Below are 15,021 nucleotides of genomic sequence, written 5' to 3'. Positions count from 1 at the left end.
ACAGCCAGACTTTCGAGAAGTGTGTAAGCGTGTGGCACATTAATCGCTTCCCAGTTAAAGGGAACGCTGAACTGGTCACTCCAAGTGGAGGGCAGACAGAGGCAGTAATTAGTGGGGCTCGTTCTGAGCCCTGTCATTCTGAGCCCTGTCCGGCTTTTCCTCCAGCCCCAGTCAGTCCTTTGTTGAAGGAAGGACATCCTGTGATGATGGCATACAATGTCCTGTTTGTTTATTATTAAGAGCGTAGACCTTGCATTCCTGCTTCTCATTACAAAACAAACCAGATGCTTTACTTCCTTCAATGGTCTTGTGCCTTCAGCAAGGAATCCTCTAATTCAGAGAAACAATGATGCAAAGGGTCCATTTAGAGCAGGCACCCCTTTGCAATTACTGTTTAGATCACTGACACAAGTCTCCCACTTTTCCTGCTTGCCTCATATAGGTGGTTGTTTTTAATACCATCTCTCCTTCCACCTCAGGCTGCAATGTCTTTTCTAACATTTTGAATACACATGTGCATACACACCCACGTCCTGACACACGCACACACACCCACGTACACACACCCAGTCCCAACATAATAATACCAACTTAGTCATACAATGAAGTGGACATCTGAGTATTTGTTTACAGGAAGAAACAAAACCAAGCAAAACAAAATCCCAACTCAATCATAAAATAACATGTCTGTTTATCTTTAAATTTTCTTTTCTCTTTCTCAGGATCCTTTTCTAGAATTTTGAAGGGGAGGTGAGGGGAGCACAAAAGATTATGTGCTAGGAAATGGTTTTTGTGTCTTAAGTCCTTCCACAATCTCTGTAGTACAGAACAATTAAATTCCCACTAGGGGACATAAGTAACACACTCTCTGCTTACAGCCTGGTGACCTGTTATTGCATATTATGCCAGAGGGGACGCTAACACCAAGAGGAAACAGGACTTCAGTTGGCAGATGTGTAAAACTGACTGAACAATCCCTAAGAGTTCTCAGAAAGCTCCAAGATGATAATTAAACAAGAGAAATCCAGCCTTCTCGAGAGGGTTTACTAACTGATGCTGAGTCAGCGCCACAATGGACAGAAAAACAATGTAGTCATACTGAAGGCCCACTGCTGTTTAAACAGTCTTGCCTGCAGATGTTAAAGAGCATCTCACTTCCCTTTTAGAATCAAACTCAGTTCTTAGGCCACATATACCATGCAACCACTGGTGATTCACCCATGATAGAGTAAGGGAATAGGCAAAAAGTTGGATATTTGAGGTGGGAAGAGGCTATTTTAAGCCAAATATTTACTTTAATGACTGGAAGATGCCAGTGAATCAACTCACTGTTAATTAATATCAGCCTGCACTCACCTTCAGAGGTGGTGAAATGGGCTTGAGTCTAGGGAGGATGCAAACTTCAAATACCAGTGTGGGGCTTAGCAAGGCAACCCTGAAATTAGTTCCAGGTGCTCCAGCTGAGCTGGAGAAGGCCATGAGTGGAACCTCAAGGAAAGTAAATTTTGAGACACAGAGTGTAGGATTATAAAATTCTTCAAATGTTCACTTCTTGTCTAAAAATAACACAAACCCTCCCCCTACCAAACCAAACCATTTTTTAATTGCAATGATAGCAGTCAAGGATAGGCATTAGTATAAATGAAAATGAAAGATGCAAAAAAAGGAGAAGGAATAAAGGAAAGGAAGCCTGCCCCATAATAAGAAAAAGCATGTTTGTATAGTCACATTTAGGGATTGTCCAGCACAAAAATGTCAAAGGAGAAGGAGAGGGGGTGGCCTTCTGAACTTCACTCGTCTCTTCTAGAAGGCCCAAGCATCACACTTCGAATGCTGACTAAAGCAGGGAGATGTTGGCATCGGTACAGCTAGCTCTGCAGACAGAGCTATCTGAGGTTGCCACCATCTGGAATCTTAAGTCTCAAAATGTTTGTTTTCAAGTAATAATTTGGTGCATGTTTAGTCACTATATTACTTCCCTCCCTGTTAGAACATGGGGTGGCAGGGAGCAGCTCTCAGTTACCTTTCTTAATCAGCATTTCTCAGGCAGAGTTCTCTCATTAAGAGTGTTCCTAATAACAGCAAATCATGAATGATCCAAATAGCTGGCTCTCCGAACTCCCACCTATCTGCTCCCTTTGATGGTCTCATCGCAATGGCTCAACAAGCCCGTGTTACTCAGTGTCAGCTACTGGTCCTGGCCCAGTCCTTGGGTGGGTTGGGAATTGCAATATAGGGGGCCAGATGACGGTAGGAGGAGACTACTGTAGAATGAAAGGAGATTGAGTACCAAATATGGAGCTCTGACTTCACTTGGAGGAAAAAAGATTATTATTTTTCTTAAGGAAAGTAAAAAAATGGGATGAAATGTGCCCAAGATGAAACGTGTTTTCATTTTCTAATTCAACTCCTGCTATACCCAAACAAGGTCAATGACAGACTAACCACATCAAGAGAACACCCCCCACCCTCTTTTCCCCACTCCCTACCCACCCTCCCACCCTCACCCCCCACACCCATTTCCCACTTCCTGTAAGTTAGGCATCTTCATGCTGGTAAACATTTGGGGACCAACTGCAAGCCTGAGCTCTACAAGAGGGGCACCAGGGCTTTGAAGCCCTCCCACATGTCTCAAAGCCAGGCTGAGAGCGAGAGGGACACTTGGTTTTTAAACTTTAACAGCCTTTTGAACTCAAATCATTGGGCTCTGCTTCCTGGCTGCCTTCCTTTTCTAAGGCCGGACAAGAAGAGCAAGTATGTGTGAGTGAGAGAGAATGTATGTATGACACATGCTATGTTACAACGCAGTGTGTGTGTCATTAGTGTGATATGTGTATGATATGTTTCAGTGTGTTGCATCAATTTAAAAATAGCACAAGGCTGTCTCTGGTGACACATATCACCGCCCCCACACTTTTGACATATACACCCGGGACCCAAACACGGGGATGGTGATTCTAGGGGGCTGTGGATGTTTTGAAATGAGGTCAGTGTTTTGACTTCCTAAATAAGGAAAATAAAAACTAAGTAAATTAAAGAACCACGCCCTAGGAATCAAGATCCTGTAAGTGCCATCCAGAGGACTTTATAAAACCCACACAACATCTGGGGTCTCAGTATTTGCCAGACCACCTGTTATCATCACACCTAAGTGTCTTTCTTTAGCCCTAACCTTCACAGGCAGTTGTGTTTTTATCGAATCATTTATATCTTTTTAAATGTCATTGAGTTCGACATCCACCAACTTAATAACAACAAAAATTATAATCATTTCCATATAAAATGTGGGGAAACCAAAATAGGTTTCCAATACTTCTTCCTAATTATGTTTTTATTTTAGTGACTCTTCAGAGAAGAGAGGGATTTAAATGTCTGAAAAGGTTGTGGGGAAGGGCAGGAGAAGGCAGATAATTTCTGGATCCAGAAAACATTTTCTAACTGTACACCGGCTGGAAAAAGGAATAAAACCAAACTCATTAATAAAAGGCAAAATATGGTCTGTAAATAATAGGGAAAGAGGGCAACGGGAAAGGTGTACATTCTGAAACTCGGCTTTCTCTTCCATCTTCTCTTCATTTAGGGAAGAGGGAGAGGAGCTTCTACACACCAGAAGGAGGGGGAGGCAACCGAGTGTTTCTCTCACCTTTCAGTGGGAGGAGAGACCACATTGAGACAGGGGAGGACTCAAGGTGGAAGTCAAGAGGGAGGCTGTAGCGAGAGCACTTCACTGGAGTAAGATGAAAGAGGGACAAGTTGGCTTAAAAACAAAGGTGAAAGGAAGAGGAGCCAGGCGGTGCAGAGAGCCAGTGTGGGCAGGAGCAGGAAGAAGTGCCCCCCACTTGGGCCTGTGTGCTTCCCTGAAACCACAGAATGTTCAACAAAGGATCAGCGAAGAAGTATTTCTTAAAGAAGAGACCGACAATTTCTTCTCATCTTTTCTAAGGCAAGATTCAAAATTGAAGCAGCTTAATTTTTATGTGCCAGAATGAGTTTGGAGAGGAGACAGAATAAACGTTAACAGTTGAAATCATCTGAACTCCCCACCAAAGTGCGGTGGGGGGACCTTAGTAATTTGTCTCAAGACAGAAGATGCTCCACCCCACAAATTCTGCTCCAAGGACATTCAATGTGCCGCCTGAGTTGAAGACCATAGTGCAGCCCGGCAGCTTACTATCTTCCTGAGAAACAGAGGGCCAAATAGGAAGCAGAAGGGGCATCTCCCTTGTTCCCCCCCACCCCTTTGATATTGGGATCTTAGGAACTACGGTGACCCTGTCAGATGCCAGCCCACAGACATGCCACTACTCAGGCAGGGGGCAAGCCCAGAATTTGGCTCTTTGAATCCTCCTGTATTATTAAACAAGCACTTGCTGGGCCTGAGGTACAGGTAAGCTAAGAAAGGGGGTGGGAGGGTACATGCCTATGGTAGACTCTTTTAAATGCTAAAATGGTGCCGCTGTGAATAATATTAAACCAACCTAATTCAGTGCCAGACAGTGACTGGTCCCTTAAATGCTTTCTTCTCCACCTGAGGAGTTGAGAGGTGGAGAAGGAAAGAGAAGGGAGCAGTAATACAATGACAAACTTCATTTAATAGACACCTTATCTTTTGAAAAACTCTCTCACATTGACTAAGAATAAGCCAGGAAACCTTTTAACAAGAAGATAGTGTGAGATTCTGAAGCCATCAGCTCTGGCTTATCCGGTCTCCATCTACAGCCCATTGTTTCCTGCAAGTACTCACCAGGGAAGCTGGGACAGAGGGGTTAATGTTCAATAGGCATCTTCCCCCTTAAGGTGCACCCCTGGGGATGGGAGGGCAACACTGCATTACCCTAGAATGGGACCAATACCAGAGGAAACCACAGCTCGGTGTTTTTTAGGCTGCCTTCCCAACAGCTCCTTTTAAAAGGAATAGGCAAAAATAAATAAATAGATGGATGGATAGGTAGGTAGACAGATAAATGATAAATGAACAGGCACTGTCTTTAGGAGAGATAATCCCACCGTGTACGTCCATTAGGAGTATTAAGAGGCAGGCTGCCACCATGATCCTCGGGAGGAGGGCTGTGTCCTGACAATAGACAATTAAAGCTGATAAATCCAAGCTACTTGTTGCTGTTCTAATTCCTCCTAATTGTATGCCACTTGTCCCAGGCTCCTGCATTCAGGGATGAAGCATGCTACTCTAATCTCCAGAATACCTGACCTACTTCCTACAGGATCTTATCAGCATTCTTTCTTCCCATCTGGACCCCCTTTTCTCTTCTACTTTTCCCTCCTTTTTTTAAAGCTTGAGGGGAGAAGGGGGGGATGTTGATGGGAGGCGAAGGGAGGAACAGAAGGCTGCGTCCAAATCAATAACTCTGGGGCCTTAGACAGTTTACTAATCATAACAGCTAATCATGTTCCTGGGCACACCAGTGACTAAACCGCACTGTGCATTAAGCTCAACAAGTAGCACAGGGCACACTTAGCATCCAACTGTTAATTCATTGCTGGCCGCCAAATCTGCATGTGCTTATGCATGTGGAGTATATGCCTCGGTGATTCTATTTGTAGCTGACGGCTGACTAATTACGCTGCCACCACCACCGACTCAGAGCCAAGCGTTCATTCTCACTCCGCACCCCAAACCCTATAATTCTATCTAAACAACAGAGCTTTAAATGCCAGTTTGGTGCCTGCCTGCATGTGTATGCTCTCCTTCCAGAATGGACCAAAGGAGCAAAATTATCTTTGCAATTCAATTGTGGCTCTGAGGATATATATTTTTTAATACTGAAAAATCTTTATAGCGCCATCTTTTCCAAGTCTTCCCCACTCAGTGGTCTAAAGAGTATGTCCTTAAAAAAAAGCTTTAGAATTAATAGTAATTCCAACCATCAACAAGACTGTGTTGTTGGTTGTTTTGGGAAGAAATCTTGTATTTCAGATATTACACACTGAAATATTTATGGATAAAATTACATGCTTTCTGGGATTTGCTTCAAAATCAGTGGTGGGGTTGGGTGTACAGACACCACAACCAGGTCTTAAGCTAGTAATCGTTGGACTAGGTAATAGAGTGTGTTACACCATTTTCTTTAGTATTTTAAAAACATTTTATAATAAAAGATTAAAAAATAAAACTTCAAATTCCTTTTGACCTACTCAAAGTTCTCCTGTTGTTGAACTCAAGTTTATCACGTTTCATTTGTATGAATGAATGTTCAATAGAGAAGCACTGGTATAAAATGAACAAGGCACCTGCCTGCTATCTCACCCCCATCAAAAGAAAACAGCCTTGGATTGCGACCGTTTGGGGGGACATGTTTTTCAGTGCCCTTCAGTGTCAGAAGTATGATAACAGCCACCAAATAGGTTTAATTTTGCCTCTCTGATAAAATTGAAAATTATGTCTCATTTAATGCAATTTTATAGTGGCCCTACGAGGAAATAATAAGGAGCCTGTATGAAAATGTATGTGCTACAAGAGGTAAAACTCTCACAGCCATCTGAATTGTGTACCTGAGTGACATACTGTTCTCCAGATAGAAGGAGTAGGAACAAAATATTGCACAGAACACTTTCTTTGCAGTGGTCTGAGCAAATGCTGGCAGCACCCAGCATCGGCTTAACTGATAAACTGTGTCAAACTCAAACCATTTGTCAGCTCCAAAGAGGAGAACAAGCTGAAAGATGGACTCAGGAAGTTAATTTATCTGGTGCAACACATTTACTAGTATAAATACCAGTGGAAAAAAGTAAACACATTTACCTAGCACAAAAGGACTCATCACAGGTACTTTGCTGCTTAAGTCAATGTTCTCCCAAAGCTTTTCATTCATCAGACAAGTGACACCAATTTGTCTTGATGTCATACCCAGAATGTATTTAAACAAATCAAAGGTTTATTTCCTTATTGACCTCTATTTCTTTGACAACTAGTTTACACTAATACGAAAAGGTCTGCATTTAATGTGCATTAAACTTGCACATTCATTCATATGGTTCTGAACATTCTTTGGAACATTTTAAATTTCAGAAGTCCCAGCCGACACAGATCAGCCCCACAGTCAATATACAATACTGGGTTTTTGAAGTACATGCTTTACTAAGGAGTTGCCTGAACATGGCCACTGTGCCAGGCATGACCACAGACACCTGGCTTTTAGTTCACTGTGCCTCTGGGTTGTGTATGTCTTTTATGCTTGTGCTCTACCAGTGAACCCACAGCACTGAATGAGGAGGTATCTCTGGTTTTCACCCACCAGGCTGTGAGCAATCCCACGCATCTTTGAAATCCCAGCACTCAACACAGTGTATTAGATGGCTGATTAATGTGCTTCGAGTGAATGGATTAAAAATGGTTCTCAGGTCCCTTCTCTGACTGAGGCCTTGCAGTAAGTTCTGGAGATACTTTGTTGTTTTTTCTTGAGAGTATATATACTGCTGCTCAACCCTTGTTCATGGAATTGAAGAAAATGTTCCAGGTGCAAAGCCACAGACATAAAAATGTGCATATTTATGGAAGAAGGAGGAACCTACCTCTGATGATAAGACTTGAAAATAGATTCACCCAGTAAAAACAAATGGAACAGTTTTCCACGCAAAAGTGATTTACATAGTTCTTGTGGGGCGTGCCTTGGTTCACTCTCACACATGTGCACATCCCAGTGCTGGACCTCTTCCTAATATTTTCCTCGTCAGTCTTTGGGCCTTCCTCCCCTTCATACTCACTCCACCCAACAGTAATTAGGTTTAACAAGAGCAATTAACAAAACAAACTCCTTGCTGCTTAGTGGGCTGATAATTCTGATTGCAAAACTGTTTTAGGATGTGCAAAGCAGTTTAAAATAAAGATAAATACGTTATGCAACCACTTTGCATATAATCCATTTGTTTGTGTATAGGAAACAGAGTTGCACATCTTAAATAATGCAGTCTAAAATTACCATACACTACAGCTACATTTTTACTAGCATTATGGCTTCCTTGACATATTAAATTAGATCTAATGAATCCAATTTGGATTATTTTTTCCAGTGTTAGAGGGTTTTAAACGTGTCAGAGATAAATGTCTCATTTTTTTCTGCTAATAAAGTAATAGCTCTTATGTGTGTTTTTTAAATGGAAGATTGATGTAAACATAATCAACACTACCCAATTCCCTGAATGCCTTCTACATAAAATACTATCAAGTCTAATTTTTTCACAGTCACTATTACTGTAAATTCTTTTCTCTGTACACCAAAAAAAAATGTAGCACAAGTCCAATGTTTTACTTATTAGTCAACACTAGTGCCACATAAGATTTTAAGGACAGATTTGGTTTTATATACCTTAATTTGATTTTACCTGGAGTGATTTTTATATCAACTCCCTTGACTTTTGGAACAACAGCATGGTGATGAAGAAAAAAGTTGGTTTCTGCAACTATACCTGAAAAAGAAGAGTCTACATTCAATTAAAAGTACCATCCCCTTTCCACTAGAAGTCCTCATGAGCATCTGACAGTAATATAACATTCTCAGTGTGTTAAAACTGGATAATCTTACAGGAAAACAAACACAAAGCCTCTGAGGGCCAAGGAAGAAATTTATCAGAACTGTGAGAAACGCTCACAATAAAAACTGGGACACAGGACTTGAGCAGCAAAGCGAGGCATTTATTCACGAGTCTGCAGAGTCAGGCGCACCCTCAGCCAGGAGAATGTGTGCTCCAAGCAAAGAAAGCTGGTTTTATGGTAAAGTGCCCCACCCTAAAGTGAAATTCACTAGCTTCCTCACCCTAAAGTGAAAGTGATTAGCTTCCCCAGCCCTAAAGTGAAAGTGATTAGCTCCCCTCCCCTCTCCTTCTTCCCCGTTTCTCCATTACTGGTTACTCTGGAGTTACAATCTAACTCAATCATCTAAATGCCTCTATTGTGATTTGTCGTCGTCGTCGGCAGCCGTCCGTCTCGAGAGACGATGGTGTAGCTTCTTAAGAGTCTATCTGCACCGCCGAGAATGGCTGTGCAGTCCGACTCGGGAGTGACATCGTATCTGTCTCCTCCCGTGTTGAATCGACATCTTGCGATGACGCTGAAGCTACAGAGCCTGGGCAGGGTGATATGGAGGGTCTGCTGTTGCCCATGCAGCAGACCCCCCCCTCTCTTCGCAGCTGAAGGGTCCAAGGGAAAGACGGAGTCAATACAGCTTGGCTTCAGGTGCGCCGCAGGAGTTGCCGGTGTTGACTACAACGTCAAACCGCCTTAGGGACTCCGGCTCCGGATTTTCTGTCGGGGTTTACTCCCCTAGCCTTTCCCCTGAAGAGGTATGCCGCAAGGCAGCGGAGGTTTTTTGGAATCAGAGTTTTCCTTCTCTGATGTACCCTGACTGGAAGATCGAACCAGCGACACTTAGCTCGCAGGCCGATGCTCAATCCACTGAGCTAAACCAGCCAGGGCATTGTGATTTGTAAATATGCTAATACTGTCAACTTCCTTCTCAGAGACCCTTTAATTACATTTGCCCTTTGTTATTACTGATTTTCTACTGGTTTGGGAGTCACTATTTCCTTGTTTCCTACAGAACCAGGAATATTATGGTTAATATTAATGCTATGTAAAGGTTTTTTTGTCTCCTAGATTTCCCAAGAAACCATTGTTGCTAAGTATTATGTCATTATTCTGAAAGACAGATCACTGGAAATGAAAACCCAATTATCTCAAAATATATAGAAATGGTGAAGAGACAGAGCTAAAGCCATGGCTAGAATATCACTTTAGCTTCCAGAAATCTTAGTATCAGAAATGAGGACTTCTGAAAATTGTTTGCTTTAATAAATGAAGCCCCTGAAGGATTCCTTTTAAAAGCAAACTGTCCTTGCTATCAATTACATAATTTCATTTCATTTTAGAGAACATTTCTAAAGATGAGATTTGTTGATACATTAAGAGATATTGATAATGCAAATCAAGTTCTGTTATGATGCTCATAAAACTAATTTTTTTCCTATTTTGTCAATAGTCAATGTAATTGATGCTTTCTTACTCAACACAATTGGGACCAAGAGTTTTTTTAGTTCTACGAACAGTTAAACTGGAGACTCATAAAAAATGATAAATACTAACCCTAAACATTGCATTTGAAACTTAAATTATATCAAAGGATACCAATTTCTCTTTCTCTGATACAGGGCCAAGGCCTCTGTTTGACAGCAAGCTTCTTCGGCAGTCCACAATGTCTTTTCTGAATAATCCCTCCCATAACGCATTGCTTTTCAGTCCAAGAAACCTGATTGCAAAATCCTCCTAGGTTTATATCATTCTTCCCACCCCATAATATTTCATACTTGTTTCACTCATACCTACGTCCATTACAGGATTTTTCCAACTAGTGTTTAGCAAATATTTCAAGTTTTAATGAAAAAAAAATCTTTTAATATTTGTGTTTCATTGGTTTACATAATATTTAATTAAATTACATAATTACAACTAGCATTATCAAACTTGGGAACAAATACAAACAACTCTTGGTAAGCATACAAATGAGAATATACAAAGCAGAAATGCCATGAGTACTGGTGGGGAGCTGACTAGAGAGGTGTGGGGATCAAAGGTCAGTGTGTTATACAGAGGGCCAAGAGAATATATAAAGACAAACAGCGAGGTGGTGAAGCAGAGTTAGTTAAGAGCACTTCTAGGTTATCAGCCAACAACTGAGAATATAAAGAACCAAGAAGGAGCCTCAATTTTAAAATATTGTTCAAATTTTTCTTATTACTCACATTTATCCTGAACTATGAAAAATGATTTTTTAATAAATAGAAAACTTGAAAGATTAATTCCATAAAGGTAACCATTCTGCTCTAAAAGGTAAAAGGATATATACAAAACTATAAAACCCAAGCTTAGTTAAGAGGGTATAATATAAAAGTATGTACTTTTTTCACGTGTAGAGTTATCTGAGACTCATCCATTAAATTTAACAACAAATAGTTACTAAAAGAACTCAAATCAGAAGCAAGATATTTCTTAAATTTATACTTAGGAATTAAATAAATGGTGCTGCTAATAAAGGAGATACTCAGCTAGAAGTTTTAAAAAATCTTACATTTAAAAATAAATTACTCTTTTATTTTAATACGTAAGTAATCAGTACTCATGGTAAAATTTCTGCAAACAATGAAGAAATGGGTATTTCCTAAAATATCACAGCAGCGTTATTGTGTTTGCCTTTAGATATCTGTGAGACCCCCTGGTGTGCCCTGTTCATAAATCCTGAGGAAAAGGCTTTCCACCTGAGATGGTTTAAATAGGTTTCTTCTTTCTTGAGATCAAGTGAATCACAAGAAAACAATCATTATTAATCCTTTCATGTAGATTCTTGAGTCTGTCCAAGTATCATTTTAAAAATGAAATGAATAAATAATAATTAGTGTCTTATAACCCATTTTTCCACTTACTACTATACAGTATTCCATAGTACTTGTCATGTCATGCTTTATGTAACCAATGATCCAACACACATCACTAATATACTTTTAAATTATTATAGAGAATGCCATGAGCAACTGGCAAGTGGAGTCTGAAGTTTAGGAGCGTTCAGTCCATGCAAAATTACAATCCCTAGAAATCTTAACTTTATTTCATAGGGGAAGAAACTGACTCCCAGAAAGAGATAGTCATTTTTTTTTTTTTTTTTTTTTTTTGGACACCTAGTTACTAGTCTTGGCTCACAATATTTTATCTGCAATCTCCAAATCCAAAATTCTCAGAAAATATTAAGTTGTTTTACTTTTTATTGCCAATTACCATACATCAACTTTCATCACTAAGATACTACAATGGTCTCCATTTCCATTGCTTTCCCATTTCCAGTTCCACTCCTCTGCAGTTTTCATCAACACCACTGACACCAGAATGATCACTTTGAATCATACAAAGCCTTCCCAGGGTCCTTCCCTCCCCCAAACCTTGTAGGCTCCCATTGCTGCTGACAGGAAACTGTCATCTTTGCCTCAAATTAGTGCAAATCTTTGGGCTGTTTTCTGCTGCAGAATCACTGAGGTCTGAATAAGAATACCTCTCTGAGTGTGTATGTTCATATTACCTCTCCAAAATTTGAAAAATTCCAAATCACAAGTCACACATGGACCTGAAGGATGCAGACAGGAAGTGGGACTTGGATTGGGTTCAATTCTCGAGCCAGGTCTCCCTCCTCATATGACCACTGGGCCTGCAATCCTATGTATGGCAGTGCATTGTGGCCCCACAAATATATTTGTTAAAATCAGTTACTGAGTTTGAATTCTTTCTCTTCTCACACAATATTGAAAGTCACAAATGATTTTTAAGCTGTAATAAAGATATTTAGCCACATATTATCTGGGCAAAACAAAAAATGAAAATAATAGTTTCCTAACACTGTTCAGCTGACTAGAAGACAGGGACAATAAAATGGCTAAATCATTTTTTAGATTGAATAAATATTATGATGTACTATGATATAACATTGCCCTTAACATAGGCAATCAAAGGGAAGTTGAGAGATATTGTACGTTTAGAATGAAATATATGCACACAGGCACACAAACTCATTTATCATCGGGACTTTGGATGTCTACTCCTGTTGGTTGCCTCATGGGGAAGAGAACAGCCAGCAGCCCGTTCATATGTTTCCATTACACCCTTACAGCATCGCTACTTCCTCTTCCCCAGCCCACTGGAGTCAAATCTATGCACAGCACAGACCATGTCTTCCGGGGAAGCTCAAAGGGCTGCTGGCATGAGGTTCCCTTCAAAGCATCTTCTGGAAGTCTGTGGGACGAGGAGTATTGAAACCATCCCCTTTCCAGGGAAGAGCTAAAGCCGCCCCACCATGTTTCTGTTCTCATTTACTCAGGGCTCCGGACATAAATGGTTAGGAGGTTTTTGTGCAGCTCCCCCGTGCAGACAGCACCACAGACAGCAGGAGAAGCCACACAAACATCTGGGCAGAGGCTCCTGAATGGGACATGCTGAAATCTGGTTTTTGGGTCCTGAGTTTTATATTACAGTTGGGTTACAGAGAAAGAAGAGGGGATTGTTTGTCTTTCTTTGCTTCCCCTCTTCTCTCCCTCCCTGAATGGGACCAATCTCAAACTCTGTAACAAATATCATGGGGAATGTGAAACACCTTAGTTGCAGGTGAAGCACACCCAGTTGTGTGCTGCACTTTAATGCAGAGAAGACAAAGGTCACAGTTCCCAGAACTACCTCATTTATAACCTGAAATCCTGCTTAAGACCTATATACTACTTCCTAAAATATACCTGCAGAGAAGTTTCCAGGTTAGGTTGTTGCAATCTTTTAGAATGAAAATTTATTCCTCACTTCTTTCTTCTATTCTTGTCCCCAAAGAAATAGCTAAGAAGTATGAAGGAGGGCTTTTCCTCATGGTAGTTAAAGAAGGTTGATGCCTATGTCTTGGTGTGAACATAAATGCAAAAGCTCAGGCAAGGGCATCAGCGAATGGAACATATCCATAGTAGGTCGTAAAACTAGGCCCCACGAAAGTCTTTAGTGGTCCCCAAACCTCAGCGTACTAGAATGGCATGGGGAGTTATAACTGTCCTGATGCTTAGGTCACACCTCACACCAATTAAATCAGAATGCTGCCATAGGAACTGCACCACTATGTGATAGCAACGTGTTTCCAAGTTTGGAAACCAACTACTTTACTTAATCAGATGCCCACCTTGTAGATTATATCTACACTTAAAATATTGTCTTCCCTATCCTCCCGTGGCAAGGAAAATGCAGTGTGACTGCAGAACATTCATGGGAATGCATCTGAATGCATGGCTAGGTACATCACCAGGTAACAGACAATCTGCCCCTGAGATTAGCAGAACAATGGGGCAATGATGCCAAGATCTTGAGTTCTATACTCACAGGGGTCACTTAGGCTCACTTGGATCTGTGGACGAATGTATTGTAGCTGGGAAAGGAAACCACCACCAAGAGTGTGGATGGACATATAGTACGCAATACCTGAAACCAGAAAATCAACCTAGAATTCTATGTTCTACTGAAAGTGGGTCAGTTTAGTCAACTTTGTGTATTAATTTTTTTGTTAACCTTTATATTACTACTGTTATCAAACTGGATTCTGATCATTCTCTGAATTAGAACATGAGCAAATGGTCATAGCAAGATGCATTCTTAATGTAGATGGTTCAAACCTATCATTACAAATCATGATTGAACAAAGAAACAGTCTGGGAGATTGTCTTAAGAAATATTATTTTAAAGTAGCAAAAGTTACTCTTTGGAGTGTGGCAGGATGCCTAGCACACAGTCAGAGCCCAATAGGTTTGTCACATGAACAAATGATAGAAGCACTATGCCACTGGCAATTTTTCAAATGTTAGTAATGCCACCAATATTTACATACAGAAAATATAAAAACATGAAAATTGTTGAAATTTTTAAGTGAAAGCTATATGTCCAGATATTTACAGACTATACTTTGTTGGTATAACTTTTCTGGAAAGAAACTTAGCAATATAACAAGAGCCTTAAATATTCATAACCTTTGATCAAATGATTCTACTATGGGAATATATTGACAGAAAAATAATCTGAGCAAAGTTACATGAACATATTAATTGCAATGTTATGTACAGTTATGACATAAATGAAAATAGCCTGAATAGTCAAATTGACAGAAATTGCTAAATAGATTACGATTGTCCCCATGACATGAGGAAGTGATATGACAGAATGATCATGATATATCACCGGATGAAAAGAGCAGCCTGCCATACTATGACATGAATCCACTTACATTCTTTTTAGAACTATTAAAAATGCCCTGTTGCATGTGTAAAAGAAAAATTTCTAAAACAATAAGAGGGGATATCTAAATGTTGCTTCCCAATTCTATTCCTCTAATTAGTCTTAATGAAGCCAGCAATTTTGTCATAAATTACAATTAACTATAATCCCCATCTGACACACACCCGCTGGTCCATATGTTGGGCCTCTTAGTGGACCAAATGTTAACAGCCTTT

The sequence above is a fragment of the Furipterus horrens genome, unplaced genomic scaffold, assembly GCF_987537825.1.
Source record: "Furipterus horrens unplaced genomic scaffold, mFurHor1.1.pri manual_scaffold_6, whole genome shotgun sequence".
NCBI lineage: Eukaryota > Metazoa > Chordata > Mammalia > Chiroptera > Furipteridae > Furipterus > Furipterus horrens.
The sequence above is the reverse complement of the archived record's forward strand: the minus strand, read 5'-3'. Positions refer to the sequence as shown.